The sequence below is a fragment of the Protopterus annectens genome, chromosome 2.part1 (assembly GCF_019279795.1).
Source record: "Protopterus annectens isolate FY-2018-M chromosome 2.part1, PAN1.0, whole genome shotgun sequence".
Taxonomy (NCBI): domain Eukaryota; kingdom Metazoa; phylum Chordata; order Ceratodontiformes; family Protopteridae; genus Protopterus; species Protopterus annectens.
This window is the reverse complement of record NC_056729.1, coordinates 87352846-87376315: the sequence shown is the minus strand read 5'-3', so window position 1 is coordinate 87376315 and position 23470 is coordinate 87352846. Positions and strand designations below refer to the sequence as shown.

The 23470-nt window shown below is 38.9% G+C and overlaps 1 long non-coding RNA gene across 1 annotated transcript; it reads left to right on the top strand.

Moving 5' to 3' along the window:
• The first annotated feature begins 14874 nt into the window (after positions 1-14874).
• Positions 14875-19636, top strand: LOC122793979. Its single transcript, XR_006363599.1, has 2 exons — positions 14875-17365; positions 18176-19636. It is a non-coding gene; the product is annotated as an uncharacterized LOC122793979 (long non-coding RNA).
• Positions 19637-23470: the final 3834 nt, after the last annotated feature.

Below are 23470 nucleotides of genomic sequence, written 5' to 3'. Positions count from 1 at the left end.
GTTCTGATAGACTGCTTTATCTATATGAAAATATACAGAACTGAGTATATATTTTTTCGTTTTAGACTTTGCATGGTTAATTGTTGCTTATAGTTTTTCAGATCTTCACTGAAAGTGTTTTCCCCACCTCCCCCTATTTTCTGCTGTGTCTTCAGTTGGTATAATTGTTTTCTACAGCTTATGTGTTATTTAACTCCAAGATCACTTGCATAAAATTACACCTGTTTCTAAGAGCCTGCATTTCATTGCTGGAACCTGTGTTCTGAGTAACTGCTTTATCTATCTGGAAATATACAAAGCTGAGTATATTTTTTTGGTTTTAGAGTTTGTACTGTTAATTGTTGCTTATAGTTTTTCAGATCTCTGCTGAAACTGTTTTCCCCACCTCCTCCCTATTTTCTGCTGTGTCTTCAGTTGGTATTACTGGTTTTTACAGCTTGTGTGTTATATAACTCAAGGATCACTTGCATAAAATTAGACCTGTTAGTAACAACCTGCATTTCATTGCTGGATCCTGTGTTCTGAGAGACTGCTTTATCTATCTGGAAATATACAGAGCTGAGTATATATTTTTTTTGGTTTTAGAGTTTGTACTTGTAATTGTTGCTTATACTTTTTCAGATCTCTGCTGAAACTATTTTCCCCACCTCCCCCTATTTTCTGCTTTGTCTTCCGTTGGTGTAATTGTTTTTTGGAGCTTGTGTGTTATCTAACTCAAGGATCACTTGCATAAAATTAGACCTGTTAGTAACAGCCTGCATTTCATTGCTGGATCCTGTGTTCTGAGAGACTGCTTTATCTATTTGGAAATATACAGAGCTGAGTATATTTTGTGGTTTTAGAGTTTGTACTGTTAATTGTTGCTTATAGTTTTTCAGATCCCTGCTGAAACTGTTTTCCCTACCTTCCCCTATTTTCTGATGTGTCTTCAGTTGGTATAACTAGTTTTACAGCTTGTATGTTATTTAACACAAGAATTACTTGCATAAAATTAGACCTGTTAGTAACAGTCTGCATTTAATTGCCTTAACCTGTGTTCTGAGAGACTGCTTTAACTTCCTTGAAATATACAGAGCTGAGTATAGTTTGTTTGATTTTAGGGTTTGTACTGTTAATTGTTGCTTATAGCTTTGTAGATCTCTGCTGAAACTGTTTTCCCCACCTCCCCCTTTTTTCTGCTGTATCTTCAGTTGGTATAACTGTTTTTTGGAGCTTGTGTGTTATCTAACTCCAGGATCACTTGCATAAAATAGTAACAGCCTGCATTTCATTGCTGGAACCTGTGTTCTGAGAGAATGCTTTATCTATCAGGAAATATACAGAGCTGAGTATATTTTTTTGGTTTTAGAGTTTGTACAGTTAATTGTTGCTTATAGTTTTTCAGATCTCTGCTGAAAGTGTTTCCCTACCTCCCCCTATTTTCTATTGTGTCTTTAGTTGGTATAACTGTTTTTTACAGCTTATGTGTTATCTAACTCCAAGATCATTTGCATAAAATTAGACCTGTTTGTAAGAGCCTGCATTTCATTGCTGGAACCTGTGTTCTGAGATGCTGCTTTATTGTCCTTGAAATGTACAGAGCTGAGTATAGTTTTTTTGGTTTTAGAGTGTGTACTTTTAATTGTTACTTATAGTTTTTCAGATCTCTGCTGAAACTGTTTTCCCCGCCTCCCCCTTTTTTCTGCTGTGTCTTCAGTTGGTAAACTGTTTATTTACAGCTTGTGTGTTATCTAACTCAAAGATCACTTGCATAAAATTAGACCAGTTAGTAACAGCCTGCATTTAATTGCTGGAACCTGTTTTCTGAGAGACTGCTTTATCTTCCTTGAAATATACAGAGCTGAGTATAGTTTCTTTTGGTTTTAGAGGTTGTACTGCTAATTGTTGCTTATATTTTTTCTGATCTCTGCTGAAACTGTTTTCTCCACCTCCCCCTGTTTTCTGCTGTATCTTAAGTTGGGATAACTCTTTTTTACAGCTTGTGTGTTATCTAACTCAAGGATCACTTGCATAAAATTAGACCTGTTAGTAATAACCTGCATTTCATTGCTGGAACCTGTGTTCTGAGAGACTGAATTATCTGTCTTTAAATATACAGAGCTGAGTATATTTATTTGGTTTTATAGTTTGTATTGCTAATTGTTGCTTATAGATTTTCAGATCTCTGCTGAAACTGTTTTTCCCACCTCCCCCTATTTTCTGCTTTGTCTTCAGTTGGTATAACTGATTTTTACAGCTTGTGTGTTATCTAACTCAAGGATCACTTGCATAAAATTAGACCTGTTTGTAACAGCCTGCATTTCATTGCTGGAACCTGTGTTCTGAGAGATTGCTTTTCTATCTGGAAATATACAGAGCTGGGTATATATTTTTTGGTTTTAGAGTTTGTACTGTTAATTGTTTATAGTTTTTCATATCTCTGCTGAAACTGTTTTCCCCACCTCCCCCTATTTTCTGCTGTGTCTTCAGTTGATATACCTGGTTTTTACAGCTTGTGTGTTATCTACCTCAAGGATCACTTGCATTAAATTTGACCTGTTAGTAACAGCCTGCATTTCATTGCTGGGTCCTGTGTTTTGAGAAACTGCTTCTAGCGTGCTAGCGTGCACTGCATGTGAATTGTTTTTACTACTGTTTTAGCCACTTTTCTGTAAAAAAAATACTGTAAGCCTGTTTCCTACCTTTCCTGTAACTAGTGTTTCAGATACAGATTTGCTGTATCCAGGACTGTATGTAAGCTTCTGACCCCCCCTAAGCCTTTCTGTGTTGGAAGGAAGCCTTCTAGCTTATCAGTGGGAGTGGTAAGCACTAGATAACCTGTCTACCACATAAGGAGTGGTTCTGGCCCAGAAATTGTAGTTATTGGCCATTTGGGCAATCTTTTCTATCTCTCTCAACTTTCTGATTTAAAAGCCTGCATTTGCACTTGTTTCTGTCCTGTAACTCATCTTGTGCAGATACAGATTTTTAGTTTTAACACTTAAGTTTGCTTATTCATGCTCAGCACTTGTTCAGAGCTTGTAAGCACTAAATAAGCTACTAATTACTATAGCACTCAACCTTCCTCATTACCTAGTGGAAAACAGTTTTTGTACTTACTTTTCTCACTTGCTTAGAGAAAACAGCTCTTGTACTCACTTTCCTCACTTATCTAGAGGAAAATAGTTTTTTTATTCAGGCATATCCAAAGGTCAGCTCCCAGTGTCCTCTCCTGTTTATCTGCTGAATCTGGCATCTTGAGGCAATGTAGAAATTGCCTCATGTACACAGATAACCGTCTCCTCCTACCACCCAACACTACAACCTGTGAGCGATGCACTTATCTAGCCAAACTGGAGGTAAAGCTCTCTCCAGCCAAGACTGAACTTGACAGTCAAGAGAAGAAGGTAAACATTTGCACCACACCCCACTCATCACATAGTCTCACTAAATCTGCACCACCAAAATCCACACATAGTAACACAAAAACATTCGCAGAGGCTCTCAGTAATAATCTGTCTAAGCAACAGAGACCTCCAAAGCAGAAATTCAAGCAACCTCCATCCCCCAACACAACCCAAATGACACATAGCCCACAGACTCAATGTGCCACTCAACCACAGCCAATAAGGCAAAACAACGTACCCGACACACTGGTCATAGGTGACTCTATAGTCAGGCACACTGATGTCCCACTCACCAGGCTAAACAAGGAGAAGGTTACTGTCAGCTGCCTGTCAATTGCCGGGATCCGCCACATACCCACGCACTCAGGTCACTCCCCAACAAGTACAAATATGACTGTCATTGTCCATGTTGGTGTGAATGACCTGAGACGTACCTCCCTGGACTACATGAAAGGAGACATGGAAGAGCTTTCCGATCTTGTAGCCCAGGCAGGTATGACCCCAGCCCTGAGTAGCATTCTGCCATCGCCCAGAGGGATACCGCAGTACAAGGACAAAATGATTGACTTCAACAATTGGCTAAGCTTCTGGTATTATTCTAAGGGGATCCAGTATCTGTCTGCTTGGGATGACATGGTTGACAGACCATGATGCTTTGCCACAGATGGCCTGCATCTGTCGCCCCTGGGATTCCGGATATTGGCTAAGGCTTTTGATGCCCCTATAGTGCCTTTTTTAGACAAGGTTCAAATGACAAATTCACTACCGTAACAGGAACAGGCAAGCAAAAACTGAGGGTAATGCTACTCAATGCTAGAAGTCTAAATCTCAAAATGCACTCACTCGAGGCACTCCTTAAAATGGAGAACATCGATATCTGTGCAGTGACTAAGACCTGGTTCAAGGCTCCAGAGAGCACCCCTGTAATACCAGGCTAAAGTTCATACCACACTTTTCGGCCATGTAACCTAGACTGAAACACAAAAGGCAGAGGTGTGTCCATATTCATTAAGGATATCCACACCTCCAGGCTAGTTGCTCAGCATAATGCAACCGAGATTATCCAAGTGCAACTAACTCTGGGCAAAACTGCAATCCAAATTGTAGCTTGCTACAGATCCCCCACCATACCCCAGGATTCCCCCCTCCTCTTTTCTTGATGTACTGGAAAATATAAGGGTTCAGCCAAACACCCTAATAATGGGCAACTTCAACTACCCCACCATTAACTGGGAAAACTACTCATGTACCAACTTCTTAGCTCAACTCTTTCTGGAATTCATAAACTCCAATGTCCAGGATCAACTTATCTACATCCCCACCAGGGGCAACAATATCCTAGACCTTGTCATTACCAACATGAGTGACCGGTGTTCCACACCTGAAGTCAACTCCTCGTTGGTCCGATCCGACCATAAGCTAATCACCCTTGATATCCACATCCTGCCCCCACCCATCATTAAAGGAACCATGGTAAAAAATTTCTCCAAAGCCAACTTCATGCTTCTTAAGACAGGAGTGGTGAACTTCATGACACCCATGCAGATGGACAGTACAGTTACAAATGCTGAATCCTACACAAATGCACTCTATAAGCACTTACACGAGTGCATGGATCATGCTATCCCAAACAGAACCAAGACACTATCCTCCAAAATAAAGGAAGCCAATCTGGTGGTCCCCTGCCATAAACAAACTGTACAACAGAAGGAAGAAACTGTTGCAAAAGAGAGTAAAATCCCATGAGTGGAGGAGCTCCCTGGTCAGCTTCAGTAAAAAGCTGAGATCCCTTATAAGATTTTCCAAAGCTAGCTACGAAAACAAAATCTCCACTAATTCTAAGGACAGCCACAAAGAATTCTATAGCTATGTCAAGAATCTCGATGGCAACAGCCGGATCTACTCTGAGTTACAGCACAACAGCATGAAAATTACAGAACCAACTGATATTACCAACATCCTAGCAGATAGGTTCAGTGCTAACTTTACCCCCCCACACTCCCTAAAGGGCCCATATCTATACCGGACGAATGCCGAGTCCCTGTAATCACAACTACACAGGTAAAAGCTGCACTCTCTAAAGCCAAAGACACAGCATCCATGGGAACGGACAACATCCCAGGCTACGTTTTACACGAGCTTCAGAATGAACTGGCTCCCCACTTAAGCACCGTGTTCAATAATAGCCTCACATCAGGCTTTGTGCCCACTGAATGGTGCACAGCAACAGTTATCTCGCTCCACAAAGGGGGAGTCGCCACTGATCCTGGGAACTTTCGCCCTATTAGCCTGACGAGCCTGGTCTGCAAGCCCATGGAACGTATCATCATGGAACTCATAAACAAAGACATTGGTAACCTCCAAACTTTGGATCCCACCCAGTTCAGGTTTCTGAAAGGCAGATCATGCCTCTTGAACCTGATCGACTTCTTTGAGGCAGTCACCAAAGCCGTAGATGAGGGTTCACACAGCCTATCTTGACCTCGCCAAGGCTTTCGACACCATCCCCCATTCTGGAATTATAGTTAAACTCACTAAACTAAGTATAAATCCCTATGTCACAAGATGGGTTGCCAACTGGCTCACTGACAGAACCCACACTGTAAACGTTGCAGACTTCAAATCTGACCTCAAACTAGTGACAAGTGGAGTACCACAGGGTTCAGTCCTGGGACCTCTCCTGTTTGGTATCTACTTCTCTGAAGTACAGGCTAATACAGAAGGCCTCTGGCTAATGAAGTTCACAGATGACTGCAAACTAGGAACCATAGTCAAGTCCCCAAATGATGTGGACATCCTACAGAAGGGCCTCGCTGAGACAGATGCCTGGTGTCAGAGCCATGGCCTCAAGCTCAATGCAAAAAAGTGCAGTGTCATCCCTTTTGACAAAAACTCTTTACCCATGAACTACCACATTGGCAGCAATCTACTCAACACCAAATGTGTGATGAGACCTTGGGACCCAGGTGGGAGTCTTTCCTTTGATAGTCACATCACCCCAGTAGTCAGGAAGTCCTTCTGCATGGCACACCTCATCATAAAAGGGTTCTCATCCAGGAAAAAATAAGTCATTGTTCCCCTCTACTCTACAACGCCCCTTTTGGAATGTACCTCACAAGACATGTGCAGCAGCTGGAAAGGCCACAGAAGTACCTCACAAAGAGGATTACTGGCCTCAAACAAATGCTCTACACTGACCATCTCAAAAAACTCCAGCTTTACTCCATAGCATATCGCATACTCCGAGGGGATCTCTGCCTAACATATAAAACTATGTAAAACCCAGAGCTGTTGGACATGCTACACCTAAAGAAATCCCAATCCCTTCAAGCTAAATGCTCTAGGGACCTAAACCTTGTCACCACAATAAACAGGACATGCTGGAGGGATAGAGTCCTGTCCCAGAGACTTCCCATACTCTGGAACAGCCTCCCATCTATGTCAAGCAAAGTTTTTCATTAGCACTCTTCAAGAAAAATCTTGATGAGTGGATGGGAAATAGGAAATACACCCCGAGGATCACTTCTGTCTCTCTGCTTAACAGTTGCACAGGAAAATAACTTTCTTGGGTGGTGTAAGCCAGGGAACCTTGTTGGCTAGGCTTATGTAGGCCCTTGGGCCGATAGCCTACTACCTACCTATGAACCTATTATCCCCAGTCAGATTGTTTGGTGGAATGGTTCAATAGGACCTCAAATCCTTGTTAAGAAAAGCTAATGAAAAAAATGGGGGAAAAAACTTGGCCAGCTGTTTCCCTATTTAATAGATTCAATTAGAGAACTTTTATATGGTAGGCAACCTAGAGGGTTGTTGGACATAGTAAAGGAAATATGAGTGGACGAGATGACCCCTTTTAAAGGCGTAGTAGATCATTGTACTGGTTTACAAGAGAGAATGAAGTTGATAATGCCCGTTGTGCAGGACCAAGCCAGTCAACAAGGAATGTATAACAGAAAAGCCCAGAATAGGGAATTTCAAGTGGGAGATCAGTTTTAAGCTTGGGCCTGTACAATCAGGGACATGTTTCTAGCCAAGCTGCAGAGTCTTTATGAAGTAACAGAACAGGTAAATGAGGTGAAATGTAAGATGAGAGATTGGGAGAAGACGTACTAAAAAATTACCATAAAAATGTATTCAAACCCTGAAAGGAAGCACTAGTAAATGTGGTGAGTGTGGTATTGGAAGTTATGGACTACAAGCAGGGCAAATGAATGTTATCCACACACAAAGCAGTGGTGGATAACACCTTTTCAAAATCAGAGAATCAAGAAGTCCAGTAATTGGTAAACCTACCAACATAGCAAAATCAACTCAACTGAACCTCAAGCTGGTACTACTGCATGCCTAAATAAAAAAAAAACTACATTCCCTCCAAGTCCTCCTCATACTCATGAATAGACATGTGTGCAGTTGCTCAGACATGGTTTAAAGCAGTAGTAAGTACCCCGGCAGTGCAAGGTTTCAGTACCTTTAACACTTTTAGACCAGTAGCTGCACAGACAACGGCTAAATTTATTTATTTATTTATTAACATTTGTTAACTGGGTTTGTCCAGCTGGGCCAGAGACCCATTTTCAGTGGAGACCCAAGGAGAAAAGCTCCAGTTAAATACAGTTTAAAATACATGGAAGTTCAGTTTACAGTACATGAAACTTCAATTTGCAGTACATAGCAGTTCACAGTTCAGCAATAGAGCTGTCAGAACAATCCAAAAACTTTTGAAGTGATGAAGTATGGAGTATGTTAAGAAAATAGAATTTTAGGAATAGTACAGATGTAAGGGATGAAAAAATCTGTATAAGGTGGAAAGGATAGTAGGAAGTAGATTAAGATGCTAAGGCAGTATGAGGGGAAAAATTGAAAAAGATTAGGATAAATATTAGGATGAAGGTGGAGGTGTCTTGATATACATCAATAACAAGCATACCTCTAGGGTGGTCAGACAGGATGATATGCTGGAGTTCCTCCACATGCAGATCACCATAGACAAAAATCCTTTACCATTTCATAGCCACCTATATGTCACCCTCTGTGCCCCAAGAAGCTCAAAATGCGTACTTGATCCTGCTGGAGATACTTACCATCCAGCCCTAAGACTCTGCTCATTGGACACTTTAATTACCTCTGTACAGACTGGGAATCCCACGTGGCCTCAAACTTACAAGCACAGAGATTGCTGGACTTCGTAAGTATGGACACCCTTGACCAAACAGTAAATACGCCCACTAGAGGCTCCAAATTACTGGACCTCATATTCACAAATATAGGAGAATGTTGCACCCTCAATGCTCATCCTCCCTGGTAAAGTCTGATCATAAAGCTGTCTCCTTCAAAATCAGCTCTGTAACCCTGGTAAAACCAGTAACATTTAGGAACTATTCCAAGACATATTTTATTAAGTGCTGGTTTGTCAAAGCTCAGTGCACCTCCAAACCTCAGTAACACAACAATCTCTGCTGAATTGCTGTCAGAAACTCTGTGCAGCCATGTCAATGGCTGCATAGAGGCTGCTATACCTATCAGATGGAAGCACACAGTTAGTCCCAGAAACAAAGTGCCCTGTTGGCTTCCCAGATTAAACAGGATATACATCAAAATGAAAAAAAAATGCCAAAATCAGGAAGAATAATTCCCATACAGATAAAAACTCTCAACAAACTAAGTAAACAACTAAGAGAGCTAATTAGATCAAACAAAACCAACTTTGAGGATGATAGGCTCCCAGGTGAAAGATAAACACAAGGCCTTCTTCAATTCTGTCAGAAACCTCAGGGGCAGCACACAGCAGTGTACTGAAATGGTGATTAATGGTGCCACATTCACTGAGCCTGGTGATATAGTGAGCCTGTTAGTGGACAAATTCAGTCCAAAATTTACTCACTCTTGCCACCAACCATCACACAAGAAATAATCTGAAGTATAATCTGTCCTATTATAACTAGGGAGCATGTACTGGCTGCACTCAGAACACAGCCTCAATGGGCCCTGATAATATCCCAGGATGCCTCCTGAACAGTCTAAAACATGACTTATCAGGAACCCTAGAGTGACTGTTTAACTATAGTCTTAAAACAGGCTCTGTGCCACTAGAATGAAGAACTGCAGCACCCATCCATCTTCATAAGGGAGGACCTTCAACAAATCTTAGAAACTACATACCCATTGTTCTGATTAGTCTTATATTCAAAGCCATGGAAAGAAAGAATTATCATGGAAGTTATCAACAAGGACATAGGAGACCTTCAGACACTGGATCCATCCCAGCTTGGCTTTGTCAAAGGAAGTTCGTACTTACTGCATCTGGTGGACTTCTTTGAAAAGGTCACTAAAGCAACACGTGAGAGGAAAGCAATACAAACTGCATACCTGCAAACCATACCAAGACCTGGCTAAAACAGTTAATACAATACCACAGTCAGGCATTGTAAAAGTTTCAGAACTAAGCATAAACCCCTTTCTAACACACTAGATAGATAGCTGGTTCATGGATAGGACCCAAGAGTTTAGGATTGGTGAGGCCACCTCCATAAAGAGACCAATCACCAGTGTAATCCTTCAGGGCTCTGTGCTGGTCCCAATCCTCTTTGACATCTACTTCTCAGGGGTCAAAGCCAATGTCAAAGGCCTCTGACTGACCAAGGTCGAAGATGATTACAAACTGTGAGTAGTCATTGAATCCCCCCTTGATGAGAACAGCTTTCAGGAAGGTCTAACATAGAAAAACACTTGGTGCCAAGGCTATGGTTTAAAACTCATTGTCAAGAAATACATTATAGCTCCTATTGGCAAGTTGGCCACCTCAGGTAACTACTTCATCAATAAAACATCCCTAAAAGTTAATTCAGTAGTCAGGGATCTGGGAACCCATGTGAATTGTTACTTAGCCTTACACCAACATGTGTCCTAGGTAGTAAGAAAATCATTCTTTGTTGCTCATCTTATAGGAAAGTGCATGGCATCTTGGTCTAGTGAGGTCATTGTACCACTGTACTTGGCCCATATTGCACCCATCATCGGATATAATGTCCCCTTTGGTATGTATCTGACCAGACACCTGCAGCAACTGGAACATCCACAAAGATTTCTTACAAAAAGAATACAGGGAATAAACATTTTCTCCTCCACTAATCCCCTTAAAGCCTTGCCTCTTTACTCAGTATCATACAGACGTTTAAGAGTTGATCTTTGCATGGCATACAAGGACCCTGATTTGATGAACCTTTTGCACATCTACAAAACAGCTACCATCAAAACTATTAGATCAAAAGGCCTAAATTTTGCTTGTGACATAAATAGGTTATGATGGAGAGAGAGTTATGTTTGTTAAGAGAATTCCCATTCTCTGGAACATGCTCCCCAGCCATGTGAAGCAGCTCTTTTTTGTTGGTTTAACTGCTCTAAAACCACAAACAACAATTTTGTAATGTTCAGGAAACCAAACAGATTAAGATAAGAGGAAGACACATAAAGATGAGGGGTAAGTTTGATTGTTCCACAAAGGGAGTGGTATATGTAGCTATGTACCAGGACTGTCCCTCTTTTTATGTTGGAAAAACTGAGCATACCCTAAAAGAGAGATTATATGAATATACATATGACATGAGGAAAGGAAGGACAACTAATTTATTTTATAAACATATTCAAGGGCACCCAGACTACAAATTTAAATTTGTGGTTTTAGAGCAGGTTAACCAACAAAAAGAGGGGGACCTTGGAGTCTTAGACTGGAAAAAGTAGAACTCCAATGGCAACTGTCCTTGAATGCTGGTAACTGGCCTGGTTTGAATGATCTGTGTTCAATAATGTGTGTGTTAAGACTAAAAGCTTTGGAAAGGTGAAAGAAGTATTAGACTACATAAAACAATCATACACATAAAATGACAATAATAATAATACACAAAATACCTTTATATTACAGATTTTTAACACCTTATAGGGTATTTATAAATATATTTGCTACAAACTATAACACATTTACATTTTTATTAGGATGGAAAGAAAGGGATATGTAGAATATGTCTTATCCCTTTAAATGGGGCTGCCTTTGGCATCACATGACAGGGTACGACCTGAAATAAAAACAGGGAAGTGAACCAGTTTAAACTATCTTTGAAAAAGTCTCTGAAGTAGAGAGACGAAAGTGCTAGGATTTGAAACTTTTTTTTGATTACTGACACTTTTACAAGAATTGCTTTGGACTTAAACAGCACTACAGGTATTTTTTACCTACTTTTAAAATAACTGCTGTGGTGTTTTTAAGAAACAGTAACACTGACTACTCTGGATTACTGGTGGTTTTGTGTTTACAAAAACCTTCTTGGGCTGAAAAGCAGCGTCACTGGTCAACGGAGCCTTGGAATAAATTAATGAAGAGAACATAGCAAAGCTTGAGGCACTCATTTTTTTTTTGTTTTCTTACTAAATATTGTACCATATCAGAACACTTTTTCTTTCTGGTATCCATATTTCTTTTTTTATACCTCTCAAAAATCTCTGGGTTTTGTAATTTGTTTTATACCGTTCAAATATCTCTGGGTTTTGTCATTTATATTTTTGCACTTCCTCTGTCGTTTCTTTTTCCAGGCAGCCCAGAGTTTCTTTGTTTGTGTAGTCTTTTTCATGGATCTGTTGGATTAATGAAGGCAAATTTGTATTTTAAGCTTTTGACAGTTTTTCTTTTGCAAGCATTTTTCTTTCCTTTAATTTATTTCTTAATCTTTCTGAATATCTTCTTTCTGGAAATTCTGGGCTTCTTGCATAATTTCTTCTTTATCCTTACTAGTCCACTGTTATCATCTTTATGGTTATTTTTTGTCCTGTCAGTTTTTGTGTTTTTTATGGACCACTACTACTTTCGACAGCAGGGCACTGCATTCTTCCACTGGGCCTGGCCTAACCCCATTTTAGGAATGTTTCTATGTCTTGAAGACTCTACACTGGCATTTCTTTCCAGTCCTGGCACCAGTATGCACACTGGGATTAGGTTTTTTTTTCCTGAGACTTGTGCACCTAGCCTTTTTTTTTACCTGCCTCTCTCCATGATATTTGTTAAAGATACAGTCTATATATCAGTCTTGTCTTGGTGAGATTTTGTGAAAACAGGGTCCACCATGTGAAGGTACTTACCAAGACTTGAAAATAAATTCACTTTCAGCAATGCTACTCTCCATGTTTGCTGGTTTCATTATCTATTCATTTGGGCCCCGGACACGTGTTTTTATTCCAATAAGGATGTGTTTCTGCTCTTGTAAGATGCTATTAACTTAAATGCAGATACTTAAAAGATCTTAGTACTTTATTAAGTTTTGCCATGTTTTTGAAGTTAAACGTATGATTTTAGTAATGATCAGTTATGCAGTTTTTGAATATGAATAGGCAGAGATGTCAGAGTTAACAGAGTTATACTTGCAAACTGATAATGTACCCCATTAGAGTGATTAGAGAAGGAGTGTCTGGCGTATGATGTTTCCTGGAACTAGGAACTGTCTATTTCATCAATGAATACTAACATTTAGCTGCCAATGTTGAAATTATAATGTAAGAAGAAGATAGTGACCTAGGGCATGACAGTAACAGAAAGGTCTATTTTCTGTCTCTCTGTATTATAGCTCCCATTTATTTCACCAAAGTGTTGCAAAGCAACATGTTACACAATTGTAACATAACATCCGGAATTTTTCTGTTTGGGTATTTAGCAGTAATATCTTTTGTTCATCCTAATGAAACATATTTCATAAAAGTTTTTATTTCCTTTCACAAACATTTTTTGCTTGATCTTTGTAACGTAGGGAGAATGCTTCAGAGTCACAGCAGATCATCAACATGTATACATTTCTAAGGTACTGGGTTGTCCAATGAAGTACCATCCAGTAAGGCTGCATGATTCAGCAACTGGCACTCAGTTTAATCTTAATCAGTATCTTTGATTGTTTTTGCTGAAGCAAGATTCAGTGATATAAACCATATTCCATTTTCAAGCTCAGTGTGTTGCATACTGTGACAAACTGAAATGCTGCCAGCCCTGCTAGTTGGAATTTTGTAAATAATTATATGTCAGCTGAGAATACTAATATGATTTATATAGAAATGTAACAAAAGGAGACACTGCCAGCCCACCTATCTGGAATTTTGTAAATAATTCTATGTCATTTGTGAATATTAATATAATTTATACAGAACTGTATGTTATGTACTGAGCTTCAAGAATGTAACCACAGCATACCCTGCTGGAACATAGAAGATTAACTTACAAAACTTCAAGAAAATAAGTTGAAATTAAGTGCTTTACGATGTGCTATAAAAGTTAGTTTCAATGCAGCGAGAAGACAGGATGTCTAGAGCTAGAAGTTTTTTTCTATTGTCTTGGAGGGTAGTAGTTACTAGGTTTAAAATGTAAATGTAAAAAGTGTTTTATTGCTTTCTGACTTCCTAGCAGCTGCACAGTTCTGAGAGATATGTATTTTTAACACAGAGTTGTTAAAATTCTGTTCAGTTCCAAGGCTGAACAGAAACTTAAGTCAGGTGACAAAGTGATGTCATGCAGGCTAACCCAACAGTAAAATGTGATATTAATTTAATAACTGTCTCAGAGAAAGACTGTGCATTTTGTATTTTGTCTTTGACCTGGAAACATCCACTCATCATTACATCTGCTTGGGTGTAAGTAAGCTTTAGGGCATAATCATTTATTTTAGATATAGATAGGAATATAGTAAAGATTAGTTTAGATGTTCATTGTATTTGTTTCAGACAGTCCTGCAATGTTGTTTTAAAATATTTCCTGTGATTGTAAACTCTGAAGTAACTGTGTATGTTTTCTGAGTATTGTCTTGTTGTTTTATTATTTATTATTAAATATATTTAAACCTGTCTTTGTGGCTGATATTTGTGAGGCATATTTAAGCTCTTAGAGTACTTGCATATGTATTTGGTGACACTGTACAGGCCACTCCAATATCCTTGCTCTTGGTCAGACTACCATTTTGATTATTAGTAACATTACACAGTAGGATTGGATGCCCTTTGGTAAGAGCCTTATAGTAGCTGATGAGTAGATGGTGGCAGTCTGAGCAGAAGAGGCATAGCTAGTAAATATGTGCCAGCCTTTCCCAGGTGTGTGTGTGTGTGTGTGTGTGTGTGTGTGTGTGTTTGTATATAAATCAAATCCCAAAGTGTGTGTGTGTGTGTGTGTGTGTGTGTGTGTGTGTGTGTGTGTGTGTGTGTGTGTGTGTGTGTGTGTGTCAGCTACTTGGACACAGACATGAAGCACTGGTTGGACAGAGAGGGTGCTGGAGGTTTTGGCTTGACCACTCAGCTGAGATCTCAACCCTATAGCTGTGCCAGTGGAGAGTCCTATTGAGGATCTGGAGAAAAAGGCAAAAACCAGCCCCAGACTGACTGTGATCTCTGTGTGCTCTTAAGGGAAATTGCAATTTACTGTGTGTGTATTTGTCATCCTCCCTTTGTGTACATCCCTTACTGTTGCCATTGGTGAGGATTCCGGCTCCTTGATTACTGAGCCAGTGCAGGGACATCACACATACACATTGCATTCCTTTATAAAGGAAAAGAAGTCACACCAGAAAAGTATGTACTTGTATTGTCATCTGATAAAGAAGAATTGTGTATATTTTTTGTAATGTGGATTGTGTTCTCCTTTCTCTCTAAAGAAACAAAACTAACTTACAAGTCAAAGTAAGCAGTACAGGAAGGTTCAGAAAGTCTGTACTGTAATAATCTTTGTGTCTAATGAGCTTTATATTGTGATCGTTAGAAGAAACATTTTTAGTTGATTTTATTGTGTATATTTTATTCAGTAGTTTGAATTGTAATGTGGGATATCATGGCTGAATTCTCTACAGATGAGATTCTGGATTAAACTGGAAGCAAAACCCTGGTACTATACAGTGTGTGCTTAATAAAATAAATTGTAACTTTTAACACGCAATCATTAATGAGGCTGCATGCAGTTTTTGCTTGTCTCTTATTTTTGACACAACACATCTTCTGGCCAACAGAATCAGTATGGCTTTCACACGTGGCTCAGATTCTGATGTTTATACTTCCTAATTATTTATTTTTTCAGTTCATTTTTTTCATAGAACACAATAACTGTGACAGAAGATTGCATTCCTGAACTAAACTATACTAAAAATACTAAGGATTTAACATTGCGCATTTATAGAGTGCATCTCTTAGCCGCCTGCTTTGTGAATCTGGAGATATGTTCATACCAGTGATATTTTGTAAATTAAACACTCTGCATAAAATGAGTTTGCTGAAATCATAAAAAGTTAAGTGTTGGTGTAGCCAGATGAAAAAATACTAAGAAATATTTTGGACACGTAAGTGAGAAAAATAATAGTGTTACTAATATAAGGTACCATACAGAGTGGGATTACAGTACTTATAAGCAGAAGGCCACATAGTGTATCATAACAAAATTCATGATGCTAGTTTCTGTGAATAGGTCATTTTGCAGCACAGTCAGTAAAAGAAACTACCATGCAGGAGTATGAATGATCACAAGGCACACAAGAAGTAGAGTATGAAACTTTTCTAATTAATAAAGCATTTTTAAGGATGTTTATTTGGTTGTGTTAAAAGTATATTACATAAATCTTATTTACTGTATGACAACAAGTTCTAGTATTTGGTTATTATTAGTTATGATCAGAGGTCTGATGTGTACATTTGAGTTATTTATAACAGTGGTAGCTGCCTCCACTACATTTGCTGTTGCTGCTGTGTCCCTCATTGCTTGCCATACATTTCTTGCTGCCATTTACTAATTTTGTACGTGCTTAGACTTTCATTCAGCCCAACATATCCATAAATCACTCAGTTCAGACACACTTCTTAAATTGTTAACACTGAGTAGGGTAGATTGGCTAAACACATTCTCTCCACCAACTCAAATTCGATCCAAGAATCATGACCACAGCATCCTCAGTCTGACCCAAGGTCAGGGCTGCTGATCTTCTCAGAAAGCAAAGCCACTAACGATAGCAAGTTTTGGTGATACATGTTGGGACCATCTGTTTAGTAAGGAGGCTTTTTCTGTCTCCTTTTGCCCAACTTTTATTTTTTAACTGTTTTCAGAGACACGCGAGTCCTGATATCCTGCAGCTTATACCTGCTATTTTCTGCTTCTTTGAGTAACACTGAATACTCTTTTTCAGACTAGTGTGATTAATCAAAATGGTATCAAATCTGAGTCCTTGCATTGTGTAAGAGATATCAGATGGTTGTCTGATGTTACACTGGTACCTATGTACAATATTAGATTGCAAAGTTGCATGGTTTATCTGCAAAGAGGTATTGGATTTATGCTGCCTTGTTTGTTTCTATACCTTATCACTGTAAAGTTGTTCATTATTACTTGCACAGCTCATCATACACTGTATACACACACATTTACTCGCTGACATTGTTATGGCTTCTCTGAAGGCTTTGCTTACTGTTACTATGGGAAAAGAATAACAGCAGATAGTCATTAGGTGTTATATGCCAGAGAGACAAAGTTACCAATGGCCTTCCTAAATCATATAATCATGTGTCTTCTTCATTACTACATAATATGGTCACTTGTGCTATGTAGTCTGCCCAGCAGCACAGTCTGTCCCTTGATTGGCAAGCTATTCCATTTACAAGCGAGTATCTGAGCAAACTAATTACCACCTTGTATTCAAAATAGTTTATGACTGAGACAAAAAGAATGATTAATAATCAAAACAGAATGGTTCCCCACTTTTCCGAGTCAGATTGTAAGCTGAAAGCTGAGTCACAGTTAGTTGAAGTACAGTACTTACATCTTGGGAATATTGCTATGAAATATTTGTATTTGTATGCTGTTTGTTTCATAACAGTTGCACTTGTTCATTCTGCCTAAAGTAAGTCTAGTTTCTGTCCATGTGCTTCTTCCCCTTCCCCCCTCCCCATGCCTGCATTGCTTTCCTCTGATTAGGTCCAAGGCGATGGTACGTACGAACTACAGCTGCTCTGCTTTATGCCGCTGCACATTGATTTTTTTTTTTTTTTTTAGTTATCTAGGAAAAGGAGAAATAACTTGTTGAAATTTGTATTGAAATGCCAGATCATGTATTTATGTGTCTGACTGTGTTTTGTTTTATTCATGTATATATTTGTGCAGCTCTACAGAATAGAACATATCCAGACATTATGTCTGACTGTGTTTTATTTTATTCATGTATATATTTTTGCAGGTCTACAGAGTAGAAAATATCCAGACATTATTATGTGTTCCACTCCAATTAGGAGTACATAGCAACATTAGAGAACTTCACATCCTGCTTAAGACTTAATTTCTCATTGTGAATGGCATTTTCAGATATAGTCTTTGTATTCATGAATACAAATATTTTGCTTCCTGAGTCACACCACCATTACTACACAAAACCCTGTTTAGCTGTGATAAGGACTGAGCTAAATGTTCACTATAGCTTAAAGGTTTTATATATTGCACAAAGTCACCTGATTGAAGTCCTTTCAAAACACTTAACATCTTGCTTTTGTACCTTTCCCGTTGTCTAATAAGTTGCTTTAAACCTTTGGGAAAGGCTGCAGTATAGAGGTAACGGACTGTTTCTGACTTCTGTTACCACTTCCATTTGATAAAGCAGTCTAGTACGTGTTTAAGTGCTACAATACTCAGGCTATTCCTCCTTTTCCTGTAGTACTGCATGCTTTAAAATAGTGTTTATACTAATGCCAGTTGTGTGATAAGGAGCCTTTCTGATATGTCTTTTGTTTATTCTTCCTTCTTACAGAACACGGCTCTAGATAAAGAGAGGCAAATCTTCAGTGGCAAACGTGGACAGGATACCAGCAAAGCTGACACAGAGCAGACCTCTCAAACCAAGATGGCAGCAGACAATGCTACTGCCCCTGGGTCTGTGTCCCATTCCCCCACTGCTTGTGAAACCCCCATGGGTCCCACCCCTGCTGTCACAGCATGCCATGACAGAGTCAGGCCCAGTATGCTGCAGGGAACAGACAAAGCCAGCCTACCTGAACCACACTGCTAGAAGCACCCAACTCAGCATTTAAATCAAGTCTTTTATTTTTCCTCTGTTTGGTTTGTTAGTTTTCTTTAGAGAAGCATTTCACTGGTGACCTCCAACAGTGTGCTTGTACAGCATATGATACTATTAAACAAGATATGAGTGATGGGTTAGGAAGTGGGAGATCCCTGTAGGACAGGGGAAGATCTGTGTATTGTACAAGGACTGATGTGATTTTGGCTCTTGAGTCACTCTCCTGCCCTTCAGCTACCTTTTGTGTGCAAAGGGGGGTTATTTGTTCAGGCAGAATCCTTAACATTTTTGAAAGGCATTCCCATCTTCCCATAATTTACTTAACAGTTGACACTGCAGAGAAAATTGTGTCATTCTCCTACTGAAGTGCATTATACTTGGCTAGAAAGTGACTTTTTTGTTACAAAAGTTGTAGAAAAATTGTACAACACTAATCCGTAACTACAGAAAATTAATTTTAATAATGTTTTTATGTAAATGGACTGCTTACGATGGTGCCATCAACTGCGGACTTGTGTGAACCTTCCTAGTAAGTTTCTGCAAGCAAAGCAATGTTTATTTAATTACTACTGTGTGAAGACAAGAACAGAATGAACGATCTTCGTCATTGGGGTAATTTATAAAACAAGGGGGTTATTTATTTGTACAAATATTAAAATGCAGTGAAGCATCCTTTTTCTTTATCCCTAGTTGTCAACACTTGTAAAACCTTCTGCTGCTACTTCTTGCCTATCTCAGAGGACAACAGTGCATTTTGTGACATCACTGGATAGGATGCAAGTTTTGTGACATCACTGGATAGAATGCAATCTCATTGCATGCTGCCCTTGCTGGTCACTTGGCAAATCCTTCAAGCAGAGCATGTCGGCTATCAGAAGACAAATAATATAGTCAAAGCCCGTCAGCATTACAGGGCAGAAGTAGAAGAGGCAGATAGCTCTTTCATTTGGTCCCTGCTTCGGGACCTTGTAAAGGTATTGGAAAAGCATACCTTAAGCATGGAATCCACAGCTGAAATGGGTTGTTTTTATTGAGATTTTTAAGCTCTTATTTAGATGCTGTATGTGTTTTGTCTTTTTCTTATATTTTTATTTCCTTCTCTAAACAGTCAATGTCAGTTCAGTTCCAGCTTTGGTTTTCTACTAGAACTACAGGAAATGTGAAAGTCATGCAATAAATTTTGGTTTTAACTCACAGGCTGCTAAAATCTTTTTTTTCTCTTTATAGGTTTAGATCATTCATTAAGTGAAGTCCACCAATATGTTACCCACATATGAAATAGGGAAGAAAATATATGTTGATATTTATTGTATAGCCTTTTGGAGGTATCTTTTAATGCATTCCATTAAAAAATGTTGAACAAAAAATGTAAGTAATTATTCCAAATGATGCATTTTATACATTCCAGAAAACTATAGGAAAGTTGAGACATTTGGAATCTAGTTGCTATGGTCATGGAAATGCTATTCAGAATATATAATTATACTGATCTAAGACACTTCCCAGCAAACTATATCCAGTCATGGTTGTGGTCACACATTTGTCATGTAGTTAAGTATTGTGGGGATTAATCATAGAACAGTGTCATCTTAAGGTTAGAAGGCAGTGCTGGTACGTCATATCTAGATACTAGTAATTCTCATTTTTTTAAAACAGATGACAATTATTTTGCAGAAGTATATAGATGGTTGCTAATGTTTAATAATGTCACAAAGACAAAAAGTAAAAAAAGAAGTAAAAGCTGTCCAGAGCTTTGGCAACAAGCCTTTAATGACTCCAAACCTAAAACAAATTACAGATGTTAAATTGTGACATCAATATTCATAAGAAATCAAATCATGGTGCCAATTAAGTAATCAGCTATTAAAGATCTACCTCTTGATCAAGGCCCGTGGAGAAAAGTTATGAAATTTGAAAATAAAGCTATATTTTTATGGATATGCTATCCTGAAAATTAGGGCTAGCAGATTCTAATACAATAAACATAAACAATCCAGTACTATCGACCATGACGTGTACAAGCATGTTCTGCAACTGCATTCCCACCTTCTTTAATTCTGTATGTCTGGAATGTGTTACTGAACATAACATTTAAGGTCATCCCAAATCTGATTGATATAAACCCACCATTCAGGCATTTTATACCTTATAAATCATATGTAGCATGGCACATACATTATGAGTTTTACTCTCATCAGAATCGACCTCTGTTCCGTTAGAAATAATGTGAAAGCCACAGGGGAAAATTCAACTGTCTAATAATACCTGTAAGTGCATTATTTTCCCTCTGAAACTCAGACACATTTCTGTCTGTACTGAAGGAGGCAACAGGAAAACAAAACTGATCTCAAAAATAGGGAGCTGCCTAACAATCTACTAGTAATTCTGATGAATATAAAAAAAATAAACCGGGTAATCAGAAAAACAAGTATGTTGCGTTATAAAAATAGCTGTTTGACATTTCTCATATCAATATTGCTATACCTTTTTAAAAGCAGAACTATTTTCAAAACAATCATCATGGCTTTCACAATACACACCAACCATTAAGCTTCTTGTAAATAGATTCATAACCTCTGTCTAAGAAGCAGGCAGTCATATTCTGTGCTTCACAAAGATAATCCTGTTTTTTTATTTTAGTACAGAGCCTTCTAGCTGTACAGAGTTCACCATATGGAACAGCGGACAGAACTTGATGACAACAGGTATAACCATATACGTAGTTATTGCTTGACTTTGCTTTTCTGTGTAATTTGCAATGAATAACTTGATTTTTCAATGTAAAGGTCAAGATCCAAAATAACTTGTAATGTGCTGATGAAGCTGAAAAGTGAAATCAGAGTTATTAGATTTCATATTGTGAAAAAAAGAAAAGTGAGGGGTGTTGCCCTTGCATACCAAAGGCAGATTTTGTTTAATGGTAATCTGAAACAGCATCATTTGGAAAAATATTGTAAATAAATGTAAGAAGATGAAAAATAACCCGTAAACAAAGTACACGAGCTGGTGCAAAGGTATCCCCACCCCCACTGCACTGCTGTGCCACAGGACTGCAAATAAACAGTAGAATCAAAAATAAAATTATTATTGTTGGCATGGCAGCAAAGGGAGATGGTCATACCCTACTGTAGCTCTAAAGCAGTAACAGAAAAGTAAAACTCAATAAATAAGCACTCATTCTTTCTTTAGTGTGAAAATGTATTAATAAATTAATGTTCATTAATGGACATGGTCTGTTGTCATATATAATTTCAGTAAATAAAAAATCTAAAAATTGTGAATTCTGAAAATGTTGACTGCTAAAAAGTTCTGAACCTGTCTGAGGGGTCATCCACAGGAATAGAACCTCCTGCACCCAGTCATCTTCTACCATCTGTGCAGTAGTGTTCTGCATTCATGAAGATTGTAACACAAATTCAGATAATGAACAATAAACTTGATGATTTTATTCTGAAACTCTGAAAGTGGATCATAGGAACAAGGAGGTTGAGAAGGCCCTGTCCACACATTTCAACTAAATGTATCATTTACAATCTGAAAATCCCCAATTAAAGGAAAGGGTATTTGTCTAGGAGGTCATTATGGAGGATTTGTAAGAAAAGACTGATGCAGAGGAAAGAGTTCTCATGGAAGAATACCAGGTTAACAGGTGTATCAGAGTGCATAGAGGGTGAACATTGTGAGTAGGGATCAGAACTAAACTTCGGTACCCATCTGCTAAAGAGGATTACTATTGCAATGCAGTGTTTTGGGGACATATTGCAAGAAATGAAGCAATATTTCAAAATGTGTTAGTGCATTTGTGCTTAATCTTTTATTAACAAGAAAGGTAGAATACAGTTGAATCTTTTTCCAAGACATATCAGTTAGTTGTTTGGACTCTAATTTGTAGCTGCTGGGGCAGATTAAAGCCCCCAAGTTTTTCTCACAACCTAGGTATATTTTGGGAAAGTATGATCTGAACTTAGTTTGTTTTTTCATATTGGAACTTTGTACTTTTTGTGGATTATTAATAAGCAGGCCACTTTCTAGGGACCTGCTGTTAGGGAGTCCCCATATATCTGCTCTAAAAAATTAAATGACTGTACCTGCCCAGTGAGGTTCCAACAGTGTTTTGTGTAGGCCTGAAGGGGCAAACTTGCATCACTCCTCTTGAGGTGCAAGGATGGGCAGTGCTAACCTCTAGCCTTTTTATCTTTTATTTTTCCTTCATTAATTTTATTATATAGAACTAGCTGGTGTACTAGTAGAGTATCTGACTGATTATGTACAGCTTTCAGTCAGTATACTGCATTATTATGCACCAGCGACAAAACTGTGGAGTGATCCATCAGCTACTGAGCACAGGAAACACAGGAGTAGACACACACTCTTCTTTCGTCTTTTTCCGGTTAGGGGTCGCCACAGCGGATCATCTGTCTGCTCATGATTGGCAGTGGAGTTTTACGGTGTTGAGTTGCCAGCCCGGTGCCCAACATTCCACAGAAGACACACACACACACACACACACACACACACACACACACACACACACACACACACACACACACACACACCTAGGGCCAATTTAGAGAGTCCAATCCACCTACTGCATGCAGTCTTTGGGATGTGGGAGGAAACCGGAGCACTCGGAGGAAACCCACGTGACCACAGGGAGGACATGCAGACTCCACACAGAAGGCACCCCAGCCGAGAATTGAACTGGAAAACCTCTTGCTGTGAGGCAGCAATGCTAACAGCTGCACCACCATGGCCACCCAGTAGACACACACTCTAAATCCATAAATATAATAGAGGTAGCATGTAATGCACTGGGGCCTGACACAGTCCAGTGGACTTCTGCCAAATTACAGAAGGGGGAGATTGAGCTGGAACATTCCATTACTTTTCCACTAGGGCCCCACTAAACACCTCCAATGTCACGGTGATTGGGGCCTGATCAAAGATCATTACTGTGTGGTACTCCCAACTGTTAAAAGTGGTTGTCCCTGAAGGGGGGATGATCCAAGGTTACCATCCTCGTATAGG